Here is a 20564-nt window from a genome sequence, read left to right on the forward strand (position 1 = left end):
TTTGGAAATTGTTCATATTCTTTGACCATTTCTCATTTGGGGAATGACTTGTGACCTTATAAATTTCATGTGATTCTCTTTATAATTTAGAAATGAGACTTTTATCAGAACTCCTAATTGTGACGATTGTTTCCAAGCTTTCTGGTTTCCTTCTGATTTTAGCAGCATTGATTTTATTATGCAAAAACTTTTAAATTTAATATAGTCAAAATCATTCATTTTGCAGTTTATAATGTGCTTTAATTCTCTTTTGGTCATATATGTAACCCCTTTCCATAGATATGATAGATGAGTATTTTTGATCCATTATTTTATCTATGGTATCATTCTTTATGTCTAAATTTTGTACTCATTTTGACCTTATTTGATATAGGGTGTTAGATATGAATCTAAGCCTAGTTTTTGCCATACTATTTTTCAGTTTTCCCAACCATTTTTGTCATCTAAAAAGCTAATGTCTTTTGATTTTTCAAACAGTAGATTACTGTAATCATTTACTACTGTTTCTTTCTAATCTATCCTAATCCACTGATCCATTATTCTATTTCTTAACCACTAGCAGGCAGTTTTGATGACTGCTGCTTTATAGTATAGTTTTAGATCTGGTAGAGCTAGTCTACCTGCCTTTACATTTATTTTTCATTAATTCCCTTGCTATCCTTGACCTTTTGTGCTACAGATGAATTTTGTTACTATTTATTCTGTCTTGGTATAATAGTTATTCAGTAGTTTGAGTGCTATGGCACTGAAAAAGTAATGTGATTTGTGTAAGAATTTCCTGTTTCTTGTATTTGTATATCAAATTTTATGGTCAGTTCTGGTCTTTTAATCAGGTTAGTTAAAACTAATACATTTACTTATTTTCATTGAAATTAACATGTATAATTCTAAGTTACAAATTTTCCTTCCACCCTCCCTTTCCACCCCTTTCCCCTCAGCAGCAAACAGTCAGGTTAGCATTGCACATTCATATTCATGTTCATTCATATTAATAGTTTGATAAACATATTTACAGTTTAATAGTTCTCCATATGAGGAATTAGGATTAAGGACAAGAGATACATAAGAGATCATTTTTATAGAGTGTTCATCAGATTCTGAAGGGTTGTGTGTATGTGTGTGTGTGTGTATGTGTGTGTGTGTGTTTTGTTTGTTTTGTTTTTCTTCCTCTAGATGGGGATAATATAGTCTAAAACCAGTCAAATACAGTTCTCTTAGCTTTCTGGACTGTCTAGAGGAGCTGCTTCCATCAATATTGCTCATCTCAAAATATTGTTGATGGGTACATTGTTCTTTTGGTTCTTCTCCCTTTGCTCAGCATCAGATCCCTTATGTCATTCCATGCTTCTCTGAAGTCTGACCATTTATGGTTTCTTATAGAACAATAATATTCGATTGTATTTATGAACCATAGCTTGTTTAGCCATTCCCCATTTGATGGGCATCCCTTCAATTTCCAATTCTTTGTGCTACAAAAAAGAGCTGCTATGAATATTTGGGAATATGTAGCATTTTTCCCATTTTTTTACATTGTTGTCTGGATGTAGACCTAGAATTGGAATTGCTTGCCCAAAGCATATGAACAGTTTTATTTTTCTCTGGGCATAGTTCCATATTGCTCTCCAGGAAATTTGGATGCATTCACAACTCCACCCGCAATGCATCAACATCCCAATCCTACCTTTTTGTCATCTTGAATAACCCAATTGTTGTGAAATAACAGCTCGTTGTTGTTTTAATTTGCTTTTCTCTAATCAATAGTGATTTGGAGCATTTTTTCATATGATTATATATAGGTTTACTTTCTTCCTTTGAAAACCATCTGTTCATATCCTTTGCCTATTTATCAGTTGGGGAATGAACTGAGATTTTATAAATTTGATGCAATTCTCTACATATTTTAGAAATGAGATCTTTATCAGAACTCTGGGTTCTGAAGATTGTTTACTATCTCTCTGCTCTCCTAATTTTGGCAGTGTTGATTTTATTAGTGCAAAACTTTTTTTGTATAATATAGTCAAACCATTCATTTTGCTATTTATAATGTGCTCTAGAGCTGAGATAGAATATTTTTGGCCTATTAATTTATCAGGGATATCACTCTTTATGTATAAATCCTGCACCAATTTTGACCTTATTTTGGTATAGGGTAAGAGATGTGAATCTATGTCTAGTTTTAGCCATATTATTTTCCAGTTTTCCAACAATTTTTGTCAAATAGTGAGGTCTTATATAGATCTTGATATCTTTGGGTTGTCAAATATTAAGATTGCTGAAGTCATTTACTGCAGTTTATTTGGCATCTATACTATACAATATTTCTTGAAGTTTATTTGAGAGGCATGTGGATTTCTTTCTGGGGATGATCAGTGAATTCTTTGGAGAATTATTTTATCTTTTTTCTCTAGGATATTAGGGCATATTTCCATGATAACTTACTTCATGGTATTATGTAGAATAATAATTCATAAATTATTGCCCATGGAAGTATTTTTCATGATTGTAATTTTTCCTGAGAATGACTTTATGTTTTCTTTGTTTTTCTGTCATTAGTTTTCAGTTATTAAATCCTAATTTTTACAGTTTTATTTTCTTCTTTTAACTTTTATGTTTACTTTTCTTGCTGGTTAAATTTACTTTTAGATAAGTTATTTTCCTTTTCCACTTGGTCTATTTTAACTTTAAAGGAGATAACTTCTCCATTTAGTCAGTTTTTTTCATAATTATCCTGTATTGCATTTATTGATTTCTCCATTTTTCTTCTTTCTCTCTTCTTTGATTTTTTAAATATTTTTGAGCTTTCTCAAGATGACTTTTTGGACTGAAACTAATTTGAAAAGCCTGTTTAGAGTTCACATCTAGCCATTTTTGTACAGCTTTCCTCTTATATGATAGTATTTTTATCTTCTCATATTAGTAGCTTTTTATGTTTAATGCTTTTTGGGGATTTCTTTGCTCAATTTGATTGTTGAATACTGCTCCTAGAGCAAAGAGGACCCAGTTTTTTTGTTTGTTTTTTTTTGTGCTGGGACCAATGATCTGGTTCCTTGTTTAACACTTGCCTAGGGAATTGCCTCTACTTTTTCTGTTGCTGGAAATTCATGTCCTGAGTTAGGGTGGCCACATCCAGTTATGCATATTTCATCAGCATTCCTGGGGATCAGATTTTGACTTCTGCCCTGGCATGGATCCTCATTGCTGGCCTGCCATACCACTGGTTTGCTGAAACTGAACCGGTATTGCACTGTGACTGTGAGTCTCCTGTTGCTTTTCCTGCTCTGCTGCCTGCAATTGCTTTTTTACAAATACATGACAGACCTTTATTGAAAATCCTCCATGATAACTTGAATTGAAAATGTTTCACACTACTTTTTAGGTGTTCTATGCTGTTGAGTTCTGTTAAGAGAGTTTATTTAAAATTCTTTCTTAAAGAACTCTAGGAGCTTCCAAGATTCACATCACCATTTTGTTTCTACCCCCAGAAGGCAGCCAAGCCTATTTTTTTTAGGTTTTTGCAAGGCAAATGGGGTTAAGTGGCTTGCCCAAGGCTACACAGCTAGGCCATTATTATTAAGTGTCTGAGGCTGGGTTTGACCTAAGGTACTCCTGACTCCAGGGCCACCTAGCTTCCCCTGCCAAGTCTATTTTCAAGGAATTGCTTTTTCATTTACCTGTTTTTAAAATGTTTAAATTTATTTTTCAAATATATGCAAATATAATTTTCATTATTCATCCATATGCAAGCTTTAAGTTCCACATTTTGTTATTACCCTTCTTCTCTGAAGCCCCTGCCCTTCATGGTAGCAAATATTTTAATATTGGAGATACAGTTGTTTTTTTAAAAACATTATTTCCACATAAGTTTTGCTGTGAAAGAAGAATTACAACTAAGGGGTTGTGACCTTTGCACCTCTTTTTCCATTTGGCCTATTCTCTTTTTAAAGGAGGTTTTATCTGATTTTTTCATTTTCCAATTCCCTTTTGAAAAGGAATTACTTTCTTTTTTACATTTGTTCATTGTATTTTTAAAGGATTCATTATTTTCAGTCAATTTTTGTGCTTTCTTTTGCAAGATGTTGAATTTCTCTTCCATTTATTTTCCCAATTTTTCTACTTGGTTGTTATACTTTCTGAGTTCTTCCAAGAAGTCTTTTTTGGCTGGAGACCAATTTGGGTTCCCCTCTGGAACTTCACATGTAGTACTTTTTCTACTATCCTCTTTTGAGATGGTCTTGTGCTCCTCCTTATCTCTATAGTAACTTTCTATAGTCCAGGTTTTTCTCTGAATTTTCTTACTCATTCTAAAATCTGATTCTGGGTCAGAGAAGTATTGTCCCAAGCTTCTTATGTTGGGGGAGGGGTCTACTCACACACCTTCCATGACAGATCTTTGAATTGAGAATGTTGATGGTCAGATCACTGAGTTGGGTTCATTTACAAATAGACCTTTCATGCTAAGAATGCTAGTGGTTTTCTTACTAGAATGGGCTATTCCCCCCAAGAAGTGACCTGTGGTACCTAGGATCCATACCAGCAGACTTACTTTGCCATTGGCATAAGAAACCATAACTAGGAGCCTTCTTAGTTCTCTACTGTGAATGAGAGTCTCCAATTGTACTCTTTTGCTCTTTACCTAGACTGGTTCCAGCTCCCTGGCCTAGTTTCTCTCCCTGCTCCTGGCCATACTCCCCTCTACCTTAGGGAGACAGGCCTTGCTTGCAAATGCTCCCCTCTATTCTTTTATGAGTTCTATTTCTTCAGAGGGTGTCTAGAAACTTTATCAGCCTTGTTTGTGAGGGAATTTCAGAGAACTCAGGGCAGTTCCTGTCTGCCATCTTTACCCCACCCTCCCATGAATAATTTCAGTGGGTACCCCAGATGGCACATAGCACAATACAGTATGCAAACAATAATTTTAAAAGTAAATTTGGTCAAATGGAAAAAGAAATCAACTCCTTAAAAGTAAAATTAACCAAAAGACTTAAGGAAAAAATATAAAAATTAGAATTAGACAAATTAAAAAAATAACTCTGAGACACCAAGATTGTTTTGTAAAAAGGCTGTTAAAATAGAAGAAAATTAAAATATATATTTAAATAAACAATCAACTTGGAAATTAGATCCAGAAGAGATAATTTATGATTTATTAGTCTACATGAAATTGGTAGACAGAAAAAAGCCTGGAAAATGTCATGTAGAAAATTATCATGGAAAATTGCCATAATAACCTAGAAAAAGATGATAAAATAATTTTTGAAAGAATTCATTGATTTTCCCCAAGAAAGAGAATCCCTGCATATAAACAAACCAACAAAAGAAAACTTCAAGGAAACTTGTAGTCAAATTTTAGTATTTTCAGCTAAAAGAAAAAATACAGAAAGCTTTCCCTCAAAAAGTCACTTAAATGCCAATGAGTCACAGTCAGAATTACACAGGAGTCCTCTCAGCACTCCAGAGGTCTTCGACAACTGCATTAGACTGGCTATGGCCTATATTATCCCCATCCAGAGGAAGAAAAACAAAGCAAATCAACATACACACACACATACACACACATACACACACACATAGTCATACACACACAAACACAACCTTTCAGAATGTGATGATCACTTTATAAAAATTATCTTCCATGTATCTCTTTCCCTTAATCCTAATTCTTCATACCAATAGTTACTATTCTGTAAACCTATTTATCCAAATATGCATGGACAATGCAAGCCTGACTCTTAACCAATAAGGGAAGGGGGATGAAAAGAGAGGGTGGAAGGAAATGTGTCTTAAAAATATACATGTGCATATGGATGAAAATAAATAAATTTAAATAAAATTCTTTTTCTTTAGAAAAAACAATTACATAAGAGTTATTAGCTTCAACATCAAAGGATCAAACGACCAGGTGTATGACATTCCAGAGGACAAAGGAACTTGCATTACAAACAAGATTCAACTACCCTTCAAAATTCAGCATATTCTTTCAAGGAAAAAGAAGGATTTTCTATGAAATAGAGGACTTTCTGTCTTACCTGATAAAAAGTCCAGAACTGACAATAAATTTTATTTTCCAAGAGATGTATAAAAAGGTAAACAAAAGGAAAATTCAATAAAATAAGAAAATAAATATTAGTCAATAAGAGAAATGGGAAGAATATAATTTCACTTAGGAGAGCTAAAAGGAATTTAAATAGAGATAGGGTGAGGGTATAAATTGGTCATGAAGTTATGATACTTTAGCTCATGAGGATTATAGTTCTATTAGCAATATAGAAGGGAAAGTACTTGAACAGAGGTTTTCAGTACAAATTTCTCATTCTGATGATCATGCTTATGCTTCTTGACAAATGAACTTTTATCAGGATATTTGAAAAGAATATACTTTACCAAAAGCTTGGGGTACAACATAGGTATAAGACAATTGAGATATTAAAAAAGGATCATGCTGGGAGAAGAAAGTGGAGGCATTAGAGGATAATTATCATGACATTAGGAGGCACCAAGAACTTTTATAGAAGATAAAAAGAAGGGAGAGTAGAAACACTGAGTAAATCTTAGTGTCAAGAGATTTGTCTCACAGAGCAAATGATGTACATTCCAAATTAGGTTTAGAGATTTATTCTACCATATGCTATAGATGTAGGAGAGAAAAAGGGGAAAGGACAATGTGTGGCAGGGCAGCAATTAGAAGTAAAACAACGCTGAGGAGTTATAAGGGGAAAGAGGAAAGAAAAGTACTAACCAGGGGAAGATAGAATGGAAGGATATACAAAGATTTTAATGTTGTTTGTCTCTCTGTCATGATCCCCCCCCAAAAAATATTCTAGTTCTTCTTTGACAACATAGGTATTATAGATATATAGTAAACATTTGTAAATGAACAATGTATATCATATTGCTCACTGCTATGGGAGGGAGTGGGAGAAGAGAGGGTGGTAGACAGTGAATCAAACAGCTAGAATGAAGGAAATTATAGGGGTCCTTTTGTTAAAACTGAGGCAGGACTCTGTTACTTTGGCCATACTCACATCTGGGTCACAGTCCTGAGTGGTAAGGGAAATTAGGAACAATAACAGACTGGAGTTTGTGGCAGTAGGGAAGCAGTTATTCCTGGAAGAAAAGACTACTTGTGGTCACTCTCAGACCAGAGTACAGACCAGGAGAAACAACTTTTCTTAGATCATACAACCTTGAAAGAACATAAAATTTATAAGTCCCTAGAAATAACTCTTTAAAACACGGCATAAAACCCCAGGAATTTGGTACAGTGTGTCCTCTAGCCTGGAAGCAGAATGCTAATAAGCTAGAAAATGAGTAAACAAAAAAATTCTGACCATAGAATCTTGCTTTGGTAACAAAGAAAATCAACTCACACTCAAAAGGTAACAAACTCATAGCTCCTACCTCCAAAGTTTCCAAGAATAATATGATTTGGTCCCATAGATCACAGAAGAGCTCAAAAAGGATTTTGAAAAACAATTAAGAAGAAAAAAACAAGGAAGAGAAATGAAAGTATTGCAAAAAAAATATGAAAAGCAAGTTGTTTTGTAAAGAAAATAAAAAACTGAAGAAAATAGCATCTAAAAAAGCAGACTAAACTATATGGAAAATGAGGTCCAAAAATACAATGAGAAGAATGCCTTACAAATCAAATTGGCCAAATGGAAAAGGAATTAGAAAAGCTCACTGAAAAATATTATTTAAATATTAGAATTGAGGAAATGCAATCTAGTGACTTTATGAGAAATCCAGAAACCAAAAAAAAAAAGACCAAAAGATTGATAAAGTTAAAATGCAAAGTTAAATAAAATAGATTTGAAAATCAATTGACCTGGAAAATGGATCCAGAGCGATCTTTTAAAAATTATAAGAGAAACTAAAAGTAATGAACAATATAAGATGTTAAACATCATCATTCAAGAAATTGTCAAGGAAAATGCTTTAATATTCTAAAATAGAAATAGGTTAAATACAAATTGAGGGAATGCATTCATCACCTCCTGAAAGAGAGTCCAAAATTAAAACTCACAAATCTCATATTCCAATAAGACAGAATTAAACAAAGAATCAATACCCAATAATATTGAATATATTCCATCTGGGGAAAAAGATAGACATTCAATGAAATAAATTTACTCATGAAAAACTAGAGTTGAACATACAATTTGATGTTTGAATACAAGATTCAAGAGAAGCATAAAAAGAAAACAGGAAAGGGAAAATCCTAAAGAACTAAATAAGGTTAAACAGTTCACATTACTATAATGGAAGATGAAAGTTCATAAATTATATTAACTTTCTCATTACTAGGATAGTTAGAAGATGTATATATATATATATATATATATATAAATATATAGACAGAAGATACAGATGTGAGTTGAATATGTGAATATGAATGGATGATATCTAGAAATAAAATTAAAGGGTGAGAGAGAAATTCTTTGGGAGAAAGGGAGAGAGATAAAATGGGATAATTATCTCACATAAAACAAGCAAGTAAAGCATTTACAGTGGAGGGGGAAAGAAGGAATTTGAGGGGGAGTGAATAAAACTTATTCTCATCAGAATTGGCTCAAAGTGGGAATAACTTGCATAGTCAATTGAGCATTGAAAAATATCTCACCTTATCTACAAAAAATGTTGAGGGGGAAAAGTATAAGAGAAAGGGAATCATAGAAGACAGGGGAGATTGTGGGTAAACTACATCTGAAGAGGGACATAAAGGAGAGAAAAAATAAACAAGACACATAAATAGGTTGGAAAGAAATACAGTTAGCAACATAAATAAAATTTGAAGCAATGTCTCTGATAAAAAGTCTCGTTTCTCAAACCATTGAAAATTGATTAAAATTTATAAAAATAAATCCCATTGCCCAACTGATGAATGATCAAAATATATGAAGTTTTTATCTGAGGTGAGCAAAACTGTCCATAGCTGTATAAAATGTTTTAACTTGCTACTGAATGGACAAATGCAAAGTAAAACAATTCTGAGGCACGACCTCATTTATTTAAGATTGATTAATAGGATAGAAAAGGACATTGATAAATATTGGAAGGATTTGGAAATGATGCATTAATACATTGTTGGTGGTGGTATGAACTGATTCAATTAATGCATAAAGAACTGTGAAATAATGCATACCATTTTTATCTAGCATTTTCACTACTAGCCTATATTCCAAAAGAAATTTAAAAACCCAATAAGAACAGGAAACTATATGTAGATAAATATTTATAGCCCTTTTCTTATGGTAGTGAATTGGATATTGAGGTGATGATCATCAAGATTTGAATGTCTCATATTATTTTGATGGAATGCTATTCTTTCAGAAATGAAGAGCAGGATGTTCTCAGAAAAACCTGGAAAGATGTACCTGAGTTGATGAAAAGTGAAACACACAGTGTAAAATATAATAAGATGATCAATTGTAAATGACAGCATCTTAAAAAGGCAATACTTTCCTTCTTCTTCCAGTCCTCTCCCTACCACTTTTCCTGTAGATGAGGAGGTTGAACTATATTTGGTCAGGATCATAATAATAACACCTGACCTTAGATTTATATAACACTTTTATAAATTTCATTTATTTATTTATTTCATCCACATTTAAAAGTCAACATATGTTTCTTATTTAGCCTAGAGATGAGAATATTTGGGGAAAATGTCTTTATAGTGGACATCTTCAAGTCACATACAGGCTTTCATAAGAAAAACTATTTCTGCTTTGCTTTAGAGAACAGAATTGAGATCCATGGGGTTAAGTTGTTAAGAGATGAGTTTAGGCATGAGGTCAGAAAAATCCTCCTAATAATTTGAGTAAAAGCTTTGAAAGGTTTTTAGTCTATTCATGATATCCTTACATTTCTAAAATTCATAAAGACCTCAAAAAGTTTTCATTAATGTAAATCATACCCACTTATATTTATCATATTAAAATTTAAGTGACTTCTGGCCAAGATGGTATTAAGAAGCCAGCCACTGTGCTAAGTCTCCTGGCTTTCCCTCAGAACTTATATGAATCAAGCGTGTTTACAGAATTTAGATACACAATATGAAGAAAAAGAACCTAGGAGAACATCAACAAGGTCTGTCTCAGGGGTGCGAGTGTGAGCCAGGGGCAAAGAGCAGAGAACCAGTTTAGGGGTCGTCAGATGAGGCCCAGCGACTCACTTGATAACAGTACCAGGACCTTTGACTATGTGAGAAGCAGGCAGAAGAGCTCCAGTAAACCTGGAGGGAGAGTTCCAGCACAGAATGGGAGAGCATTCCAGTTTAGCAGCCAGACAATCAATCTGATCAGTTCAATTGTTCTGGGACTGCAAGCCCCATATTTTGCACTGAGTCTCCATTTTCCAACTGAGTCTCCCTTCCCATCTCTGTAGGAGAAAGTGAAGTTTCCCATCAGAAACACAGTGACAACACCCACCCCCCCCAACCTGGCTCCAAGCTCTAGTGTGGACAGCAGCAGACCTCTCTCAGTAGTGAGTGAATAATAAAGTGTTTAACTATATAGCCTGAGGATCCAGACCACATTGTTCCAGGATAATCCAGGCCCTGCTGCTCCCTCCAACTCTCCAGGACTAGGGAGTAAGTCACAAACCAAGATGACAGACACTCCAGAGAAATTATCTAGCATCCCTTACTGGGCAGTCCACTTGGTGTTACTAAGCCCAATGAGTTAACCCTCTAAGCATTTCAACTCAAAAGTTCTGTGAACCAACCTCTCCCCTGAGACAAAATCTGAGGAAAATGAAGAAAAGCCATAGGGGAGGGGAATCTTTTGAAAGCTACCTTGAAGACAAAAATCTTAACTCAGCGTGCTAGAATATCTGAGGAAAATATGAATTGGTCTCCAGCTCAGAAATATTTCTTATAAGAGATCATGAAGTATTTTAAATATCAATTGAAAAAATTTAGAAAAGAAACTCAAATAAAAATGAACAACTTTCAAGAGAGAATTAACATCTCTCAACAAGAAGAAAAAATCCTTGGAAAATACAATTAGACAAATACAAAAAAAAGAAGATAGTTCTCTCAAAAACCTCAATTTAGTAAATAGAAAAATCCTTCAAAAATAGAATTTACCTATTGGAAAAGGAGTTGTAAAAGCTAAATGAAGAAAGTTATTCTCTAAAAAAAGAAAGTAATGGGTGGAAACCAATGACTGAAAGAAACAACAAGAATCTTTTAAACAAAATCAAAAAATCAAAAAAATAGAAGAAAATGTAAAATACCTCCTTGGCAAAATCAGTTATCTTGAAAATAGATCCAAGAAGAGACAACATAGGAATAATTGGACTTCCTGAAAACATTAAAGATAAAAAAAAACCTGGACTCAAAATTACAGGTTTTAGTGATGGAAAACTGCCCTGGGGCAGCTAGGTGGCATCGTGGATAGAGCACCTACCCTGGAGTGAGGAGTACCTTAGTTCAAATCTCGCCTCAGACCCTTAATAATTACCAAGCTGTATGGCCTTGGGCCAACCACTTAACTCCATTGCCTTGCAAAAAAATAAACTAAAAAAAAAAGAAAAGAAAACTGCCCTATCATCATAGAACCAGAGGGAAAAATAGTTATTGAAAGAAGATATCAATCCCCTCTGCAAAGGGATCCTAACATGAAAACACCAAGAAATATTGTGGCCAAATTCCAGAATTATCACATAAAAGAGAAAATCCTACCAGAATTCAGAAAGAAACAATTTAGATAGCAAGGAGCCACAGTAAGGATTAGAGGACATGGCTGCATGAACATTAGGGGATTGAAGAGCCCGGAATGTGATTTTTCTGAAGTAGAATTTTACTTTCTATGATTTTATGATCTATTGTTATTCAGCCAAGAATTCACTATCTGGCAAAACTGAGTGTTGAGTTCCCCTTTCCAACAGGGTATTCATTCAGCTCAGGAGAGAAGAACCAGTTTACACCCGGGTGGGTGTACTAACAGGACAATTAGTGGAGCCATTTATTGTAAGTATCAAACAGTTCTTACAGCAGAAAACTACAAAATTAGCATACAGGATAAAAACAATGATGTACATTTATTTTGGGCAGGATGTAACCTAGAAGGATATAACACAATTGAAGAAGTTCAGTTCTGGAGCAGGGCTATCAACAAGTGAGGCGATGAATGACTTAGTTGTATTATCAAATAAGAGTTCTATGAAAATTCTTAAGTTTGAGGGTCACCAAAGTGTAATATCTGAACTCTAACCCATACTTGCTTGAGTAGCTCTCAACAACTGAGCCTTCTATTCTAGGGGAAAAGATGGACATTTAACAAAATAGGAGATTTCTAATGAAATCGGAAACTTCTTTCCTGATGAAAAGACCAGAGTTAATAGAAAATTTGTATTTCAAACAGGAGAATCAAGAGACACCTGAAAATATTAAAAAAAGGTAAAGCAAAAAACTACTAGCCAATAAGTTGAAACTGGCTATAAACCTACCGGGGAGAAAGATTCTCATAATTCTTGAGAATTGTAATTTTTTCAGAGAAAATAATCATAGCCATTAGTAATGGACTCTCATGACTTATCCATGACACTATTAGAATGGTTTACAAACAATATCTCTCTAAAGGGGTGGGGGAAGATGGAGGACATTGGATGTTGTAAATCACATTACATAGAAAGGTATAAATGACCTATTGCCATAGAGGTGAATAATGAAGGAGGTGAGAACCATCTGGATCTTTCTCTTAACAGATTTGGCTTGAAGTTCACATAAACATACTCATTTAAGTTAAGAAACTTGTCATACTTTTCATGTATTAAAAGGTTAAAGGGGAGGGTGGAGGAAAAGAGGAACTAACAAAAGGAAAAACAGAGCAAAGGGAAAGTGGAAAGAAAGGGGAGGGGTGTTGGATATAGGATGGCAAATACTGAAGGTGGTGGTATTCAGAAACAAAATAATGAAGAATATAGATAAAATAAAAATGGGGAAAATTATAAACAGAGGGAAGATAGCATGGAGTGCAATACATATTTAGTAATTATAACTTTGAATGTGAATAGGATGAACTGTTCCATAAAATGTAAGCAAATAGCAGACAGGATTAAAAATAAGAATCCCACAAAATGTTGCTGATGAGAAATTAATTTAAAGCAGAGAGATACATACAGAGTAAAGGTAAAAGGATGGAACAAACTATATTTTGCTTCAGCTGAAGTGAAAAAAGCAGGGGCAGTAATCCTTATCTCAGACAAAGCAGCTACAAAAATAGATCTCATTAAAACAGTTAAGGATGGAAACTCTATCCTCCTAAAAGATACCATAGAGAGTGGAGCAATTTCACTACTAAATATCTATGCACCAAGTGGTGTAGCACCCAAATTCTCAGAGGAGAACCTCAACAAATTGCAAGAAAACATAGACAGCAAAACTCTACTGGTGGAAGATTTCAACCTCCCTCTCTCAAATTCTCAGATTTAAATAAAGCTAACCATAAAATAAACAATTAGGAAAATAAGGAGATAAATAGAATGTTTGAAAACCTAGGTATGATAGCCCTTTGGGGAAAATTGAATGGGTATACAAAGAAATAAACTTTTTTTTCCTACAGTACATGGTACTTACACAAAAATTAATCATGTACTAAGGCATTATTTAAAACCTTACAGTCAAATGCAGAAAGTCAGAAAAAAAAGTGAATACTACCTTCTTAGATCATAATGCAATAAAAATCATGTGCAATAATGGGCCATGGAGAGATAAGCCTAAAATTAGTTGGAAGCTAAGTAAGTTCATTGTAAAGAATGAGTAGATCAAACTACAAAATAAAGAAAGAATTAATATTTCATATTAGATGAGAAATAATGAGAAAACCTACCAAAACTTGTGGGATACTGCCAAGACAGTTATTAGAGGATATTTTATAGCTTTAAATGCTTACATGAATAAAATAGAGAAAGAGGAAATCAATAAACCAATCATGCAACTAAAAAAGTTAGAGAAAAAGCAAATTAAAAAATAATGAATTGGAAATTCCAAAAATTAAAGGAGAAATTAATAAAATCTAAAGCAAGAAAACTATGGAACTATTAAATAAAATTGATTTGGTTTTAGGAAAAAGCATATAAAATTGATAAATCTTTGGTTAATTTAATTTAAAAAAGAAAGAATTCAACCAAATTACTTCTATCAAAAATGAAAAAGGTAAACTCACCAGTAATGAGAAGGAAATTAAATTAAAATTTAGAATTATTTTTCCCCATTGTATGGCAATAAATTTGTTTAAGTGAAATGGATGAATACTTGTACAACTATAAGTTGCTCAGTTTAAATGAAGAGCAAATTAAATACCTAAATAACCCTATCTCAAAAAAAGAAAAGTAACAAGTCATTGAACTCTCTGAGAAAAAATTTTAGGCCCAGATAGATTCACAAGTTATTTCTATCTAACATTTAAGTAATAATTGGTTCCAATTCTATATAAACTCTTTGGAAAAATAAGTGAAGAAGTAACTTTGTCTAACTCCTTCTATGACACCAATATCATGCTGATACATAAATCAGGAAGAGTTAAAACAGAGAAAAAATATAGTTCAATTTCCCTAGTAAATTTTTTTGCAAAAATCTTAAATATAATCTTAGCAAACCAATTCCAGGAAGTTATCACTAAGATAATACATTATGGTTAAGTAGAATTATTCCCAGGATTGGAGGATTTTTCCAATATTAGGAAAACTGCCAGTATAGTTTACTATATAAATAACTCTTACAAAAATCATGTGATTATCTCAATAGATAATAAAAAAGCCTTTGACAAATTATAGCACCCATTCCTATTAAAAATATTGGAGAGTGTAGAAATAAACGGATTATTCCTCAGAATGATAAGTAATATCTATCTGAAACCATCAATAAGCGTTATGCACAATGAGTTTAAGTTAGAGGCATTCCCAATAAGATCAGGGTAAATCAAGGATCCCCATTATGTCCACTACTATTAAATATTGTATTAAAAATGTTAGCTGCAGCAATAAGAGAAAAAAAGAAATTGAAGAAAATAAAATTGAGAAGAAAAAACAAAACTCTCACTCCTTGCATATGGAATGATGGAATACCTAGAGAATTCTAAAAATCATCTAAAATACTACTAGAAACAATAACTATAGGAAAAATTACAGGATAAAAAATAAATCCACATAAATACTCAACATTTCTATATACTTTCCTGGCAAGATACAGCTGAAAGAACTAGAAAGATAAATCCCATTTAGATCAACTTCAGACTATATAAACTATTTGGGGATCTACTTGCCAGAGATTCTATGAAAACAACTACAAAACACTTTTCACAGAAATAAAATCAGATTTAAGCTATATCTTCTGAAACAAATCAACAATACAATAAAATGTTATGAGAAGGGTGACATGGTTCTTTACAAATATCTTTAAAATTTAGTTTAGTAAAAAACAGTTGGATTCTCATATCTGCTTCTGCATTGAGTCTAATGTAAGTTTTTGTTTTGAAGTATCCAATAAAATATGGCTTGTTACCAATATGTAGTCAGAAATGTGAAGAATATTTTAATAGAAAGCTAATACCTCATAACTTTTTTGAAAATGATTTTTATTTGACAGATCTCTATAGTTCCAGGAAAGATTTTTAGGGCCCACCATAATTCCAAACACCAAATTTAAGAACTGGTAAAACAGGTTTATTCCAGAACAGAACAGCATGCCATTGACAATAGTGGATTCCAAATTCATTGGAGTACTATCAGCTAAAGGTTCAGCTGTTAACTATGCTGTTGATGGTTTGTTTGTTTGTTTGTTTGTTTTAAGTATAACTTGAACAATGTAGCTCTCTAAAAACTGAAATTTTATGATTTTGATGTTTGCAAAAATTTCTTTTATTCAGTCAACATTACTGAAACATTAAAAAAATGAATTCCTTTTTGGGGGTTACTAGCCCTATGTATCCTGGGCATTGAATAGAATATAATCACATGGTTAGATTAGTTCTACAAAATCAGAAAAAAATAGCTTTAGAGGTATATTGAACCTTCAGTCATTTTACTTTAAATTTTTGTTTTTCCAGGGAAGAAATTTTAAATCCAGAATAAGTGAATTGCCCCCAAAGTTAAAATAGTAAATAACAGAGTCAACTTTCTTTCATTCCAGATCCAGGTCTATATCAACTATACTATACCTTCACTATTTTAATTTTTTCCAAAAATAATATAGCTATTTATACCAGAAAATGAAAATGAATACTAAACAATGAATCAAAATAGAAAACATGCAATGAATCAATCAATCACAAGAATTCTAAATATCAATGAGAAAAGGGCAATAGTGAAGATATCCCTGTCTTCAAGGACTTCACAAATTCTATTACGATAGAATATCTTTCTTAATCTATGAAGATTATCAAATAATCATCCAGTGCAACGACCATACTTTAGATTACCCATTGTAAATAATATAAGTATCAGTAAGTATGAGCACTAGAAATTTAGAGAGAAGGAGGAGCAGTAAAATTCAGGGAGAAATGAATAAAGTTTAAAAAAGTAAAAAATACTTAATAGCAAACTTTTAGAGGATACCTATCACTGCTTTGTGCCTTTATCTTCAATCACTTGAATGATTGCAAATATTCCTTAGTTTCCTATTTCTGCCAACTTCCTTTTCCAGTTTCTCTTCCACTATGACCTAAATGCTATTTCTAAAGAATACTCCAGAATGTGTTAATCAACAGCTCACAAAGCTCTAGTAGGTTAGTATTGCTTCTAGAATAAAATGCAACTACCTTTGTTTCTCATTTAAAGTTCTTCACAATTTAATTACAGAGTATCTTTCCGATATTATTTTATGCTTTTATCTTTAGTGCACTCTAAGATTGAGCCAAATTATGCAGCTTGCCAGCCCTGCAGCATAAAACTCCTTCTACTGAATACAGATGCTTTTATATAGGATACTCTTCTTGCCTAAAATACACTCCTTAGAATTGCTATATTTAAGAATTACCTCCTATTTGAGTCCTTTCTAATTCCATTCCCAAGCATTTAAACTTGTAGTTCCTCTCTGCCTGCCTAACCCATGCCACTTAACCCAAAAGTACATTTGATTTAACTGGTATTTTATTAATTTTTACTTCTTTGTGTGTATGCATGCTGATTCCCTGGATCAAAAGTATTTTCTTTGTGAAGAAAAATTGTTTTATTTGTGTTTATTTAAGTCCCAGAACTTGCAAATCATCTAGTGTATAGTAAGTACTTAATAAATACTGAATGATAGATTACCATACCAGTATTTGGGAATCATTACTTTGGCCAGTGCCTGCAGGAATAGCATTGACTTTTAGTTTCCAAAGAGAAAAGGTAGTTCTTGTCTCCTTCTTCCCTAACCCAGATTTCCAACATATTGACTCAATTGCTTTCAAATCATGCTACTGGATGAGGGAATTATGGCATTGTTATCAGAGAAATGATGTGGTCTCAAGTGCAGATGTGCTTAAACCTTGCATTAGTAAGTTCAAATATTGAAAGTGGAATAAGTAAGTACGATTGTCTCCTGGTTGTATGACAGACTTATAAATATACAGGCAAGGAGTCTAGGACTGAATTCCAGTGGTCTGAAATAAATATGGTCTTGAAAATGTGACAAAAGTGGGGTATTTAAATCCACATAATATTTTATTCTAAGTATAACTCATAGAACTAGGTTTTATTGTAATATCCTAAACCTACTGACGATTTCAATCAGCTGATAGCATTTTAAAAATCACAGTCATTTTGGCATTTCTTATTGAAAGCAATAGAGGTAAGTACAACTCTTAGAACCAGGTTTTATTGTAATGTCCCGAACCTACTGACCATTTAAATCAGCTGATAGCATTTTAAAATCACAGTTATTTTGGCATTTCTTATTTAAAGCAATAGAGGTATGAACAGAAGTAATAAATTTGTTTGTGGAAAGCAGCCTTTTGTGTCACCATGGTACACTGTTGTAACTAGGATAAAATTACACAATAAATTTATAGATTTATGATCTTGATCATTGTCCATGTCAACATTCTTCTTTTTTCCTTGGACATATGTATGTGTGTTTGAGTTTGGATGTATCATTATTTTTTTAATCATCAGCGTATGTAAATAAAAAAGTGTGTAAAATAGGACAGGCTCACCGTATTTCTATGAATAATAGGTCACAGTGTTCCTTGAATTCACAGAAGGAACTCACTTCAGTGTTCTGCCAGTAAAACTCTAGGGATAGTTGCTCTGTAGGGTGCTGTGCTGAGGAGATGCTGTTCTCTGTCTGATAAGGCCTCAAAACTAAATATGCCAAACAAATATTTATTTTTATATAGATATTGAAAAAAATCTCAGAAAAAAGCAATAAAACTAGTGATAGAGGTATATTGCAATCACTTTAATATATAGGGTTTTGAGAATGCAACTAAACAGTTTAGCAAAGATATTCAATATTCATCTTTCTATTTTGGTGATATTTGGTTTTTTATATAGAATGTTGCTACAGATCAAAGTCTCATATCAGATATATTTTATAATTTTTTAAGTCTTAAGTTCTCACATTTTTCATTTTGAAAATAATCCTCAAATAATCAGATATATTTGTGGTCTCAGTCTTTTAGGCATGATATTCAACATAGTTAACAATCCTTTATGCCTGACCATCCTGTATGACACTTGTCCAAATTACCCTAAGAGTTTGATGCAGGGAGCCACACAAAGTGATTGAGGTCTTCTTTATTTTCTCCCAATATCATAAAGGTGCCAGAAAAGTATTATAGTTTTCTATCTGTCATTCTCAACTTTTGACATATGCCAAGCCCATGTTCTCTTCTTCTTAATTGTGTATGACTTCCTTTACAATGTTTCTTCTTCAAAATACTCATGTGGTACAAAAGGTAGCCTGCCTGTCTTATTCAGATACTCATCCTTATATAACAGCACTGGTATTACTCCTTTCATTGCCTTATAACCATATCAACATGATGATACCACCAACAAATCTAAGAAATTGATGATGTGCCCTAGAGTTTAATTATAGTCCTAGACTGGAGTGATGTGATCATCAGTTTTACAGTGAGAATAGGGAAGACAGCAAGGAAACATTTTTGTCTCCTGATATCACAAGTAACCAATATTTCTCAAAATAAATCATAAAACTTCAAATGCCACCAGATGAAAATGCTTTAGAGCAGATACTGCTGATCAATAAAGTAAACAAACCAAACATTCACATGAAATGGTGTGATGTCAGAAATATTTTATCTCAGAAATATCTTTAGCCTTAAAACAATCCAGATGAAATAAAAAGAAATATAGAAGTTATTGGAAATTGGAAAAATGAAGAAAATTGGCACTATAAGTTCTTTGAAAGTTTTCCATTTAATATAAACTTCAGAAATTATGACTACTGATGAAAACATGGCAACAATGGCATCAGTATTTCAAATATTTTGAAAAGGAGATGTTTATACTTAAAGAAGTTTCTTTTAGGGTGAGTGGGGATTGGGGGATAGCATTTACTGCATGAATTTAACTGTGTGGGGCAAGTCAAGATGACAGCACAAAGGCAGGAATTTTGGAAACTCCACAAAAAAATTCCGAAAGAAGTCAAATTATGACTCTAGCCAAAATTTAGAGGGGGAGAACCCACAGAAAGATTGACTTATACAATTTCCCAGTCCAAGACAACTTAGAAGTTCCTCTGGAAATGTCTGTTTCACCAGGACTGGTGGTTGGAAAAAGTCACTGCCAGCACATCCATATCTGCAGCCTGGCCTAGTGCCTGATCCCTGATGGAGCCTGGGTTCATGGCAGAGGAGATGATTTCTAGACCTTCTGGCCCCAGGAACAGTTTGAAAGTGTGGTGTAAGTACTCTTCTATACAAGAGTAGGTGCACAGAGAGCACCAGCCTCAGAGCAGACCTGTAGTAACAAGCAGCAGTGGGAATCAGGGAAGCCAGTCTGCACCTCCAGAGTGCAACCCACAGACATGAAGGGGGTCGAAAGAGGCAGCAGAGGTCTCACTGCTCTGCTTTGAACAGGATTCGGCTGTTTAATCACACCCAAAACAAGGCTTCAGTTTGGGCTCCTATATTACCATACTTGAACACTCCTCACAGCTCCAGGGTAGAGGGAAGGGCCTTTGGTCATCCACATACCAAAGTACAGGCAAGAGAGCTGTCAAAGTCTCTCATAAGATTGTGGAGCAATTAAGTTCACTGTGGGTTATCCTAAAAAATGCCCCAAAGCCATGGAAGTGCAGTAAATCAGTCATAGGAAGAGGAAATGAGCAAACAAAAGAAAAAGAAGAATCTGACCATAGAAAATTACTTTTGTTCCATGGAAGATTCAGAAGATGAAAATATAAAACCTTCTCTATCCAAAACCTCCAAGAGAAATAGAAAATGGGCTCAGGCTATGGATGAGTTCAAAAAAGACTTTGAAAAGCAATTAAGGGAGATAGAGGAAAAATTGGGAGGAGAAATGAGAGCAATGAAGATGAATCATGAAAACCAAATCAGCAGCTTGCTGAAAGAAAAACAAAAAATACTGAAGAAAATAATACGTTCAAAACCAAG

The sequence above is a fragment of the Macrotis lagotis genome, chromosome 1 (assembly GCF_037893015.1).
Source record: "Macrotis lagotis isolate mMagLag1 chromosome 1, bilby.v1.9.chrom.fasta, whole genome shotgun sequence".
In the NCBI taxonomy this organism is placed as follows: Eukaryota; Metazoa; Chordata; class Mammalia; order Peramelemorphia; family Peramelidae; genus Macrotis; species Macrotis lagotis.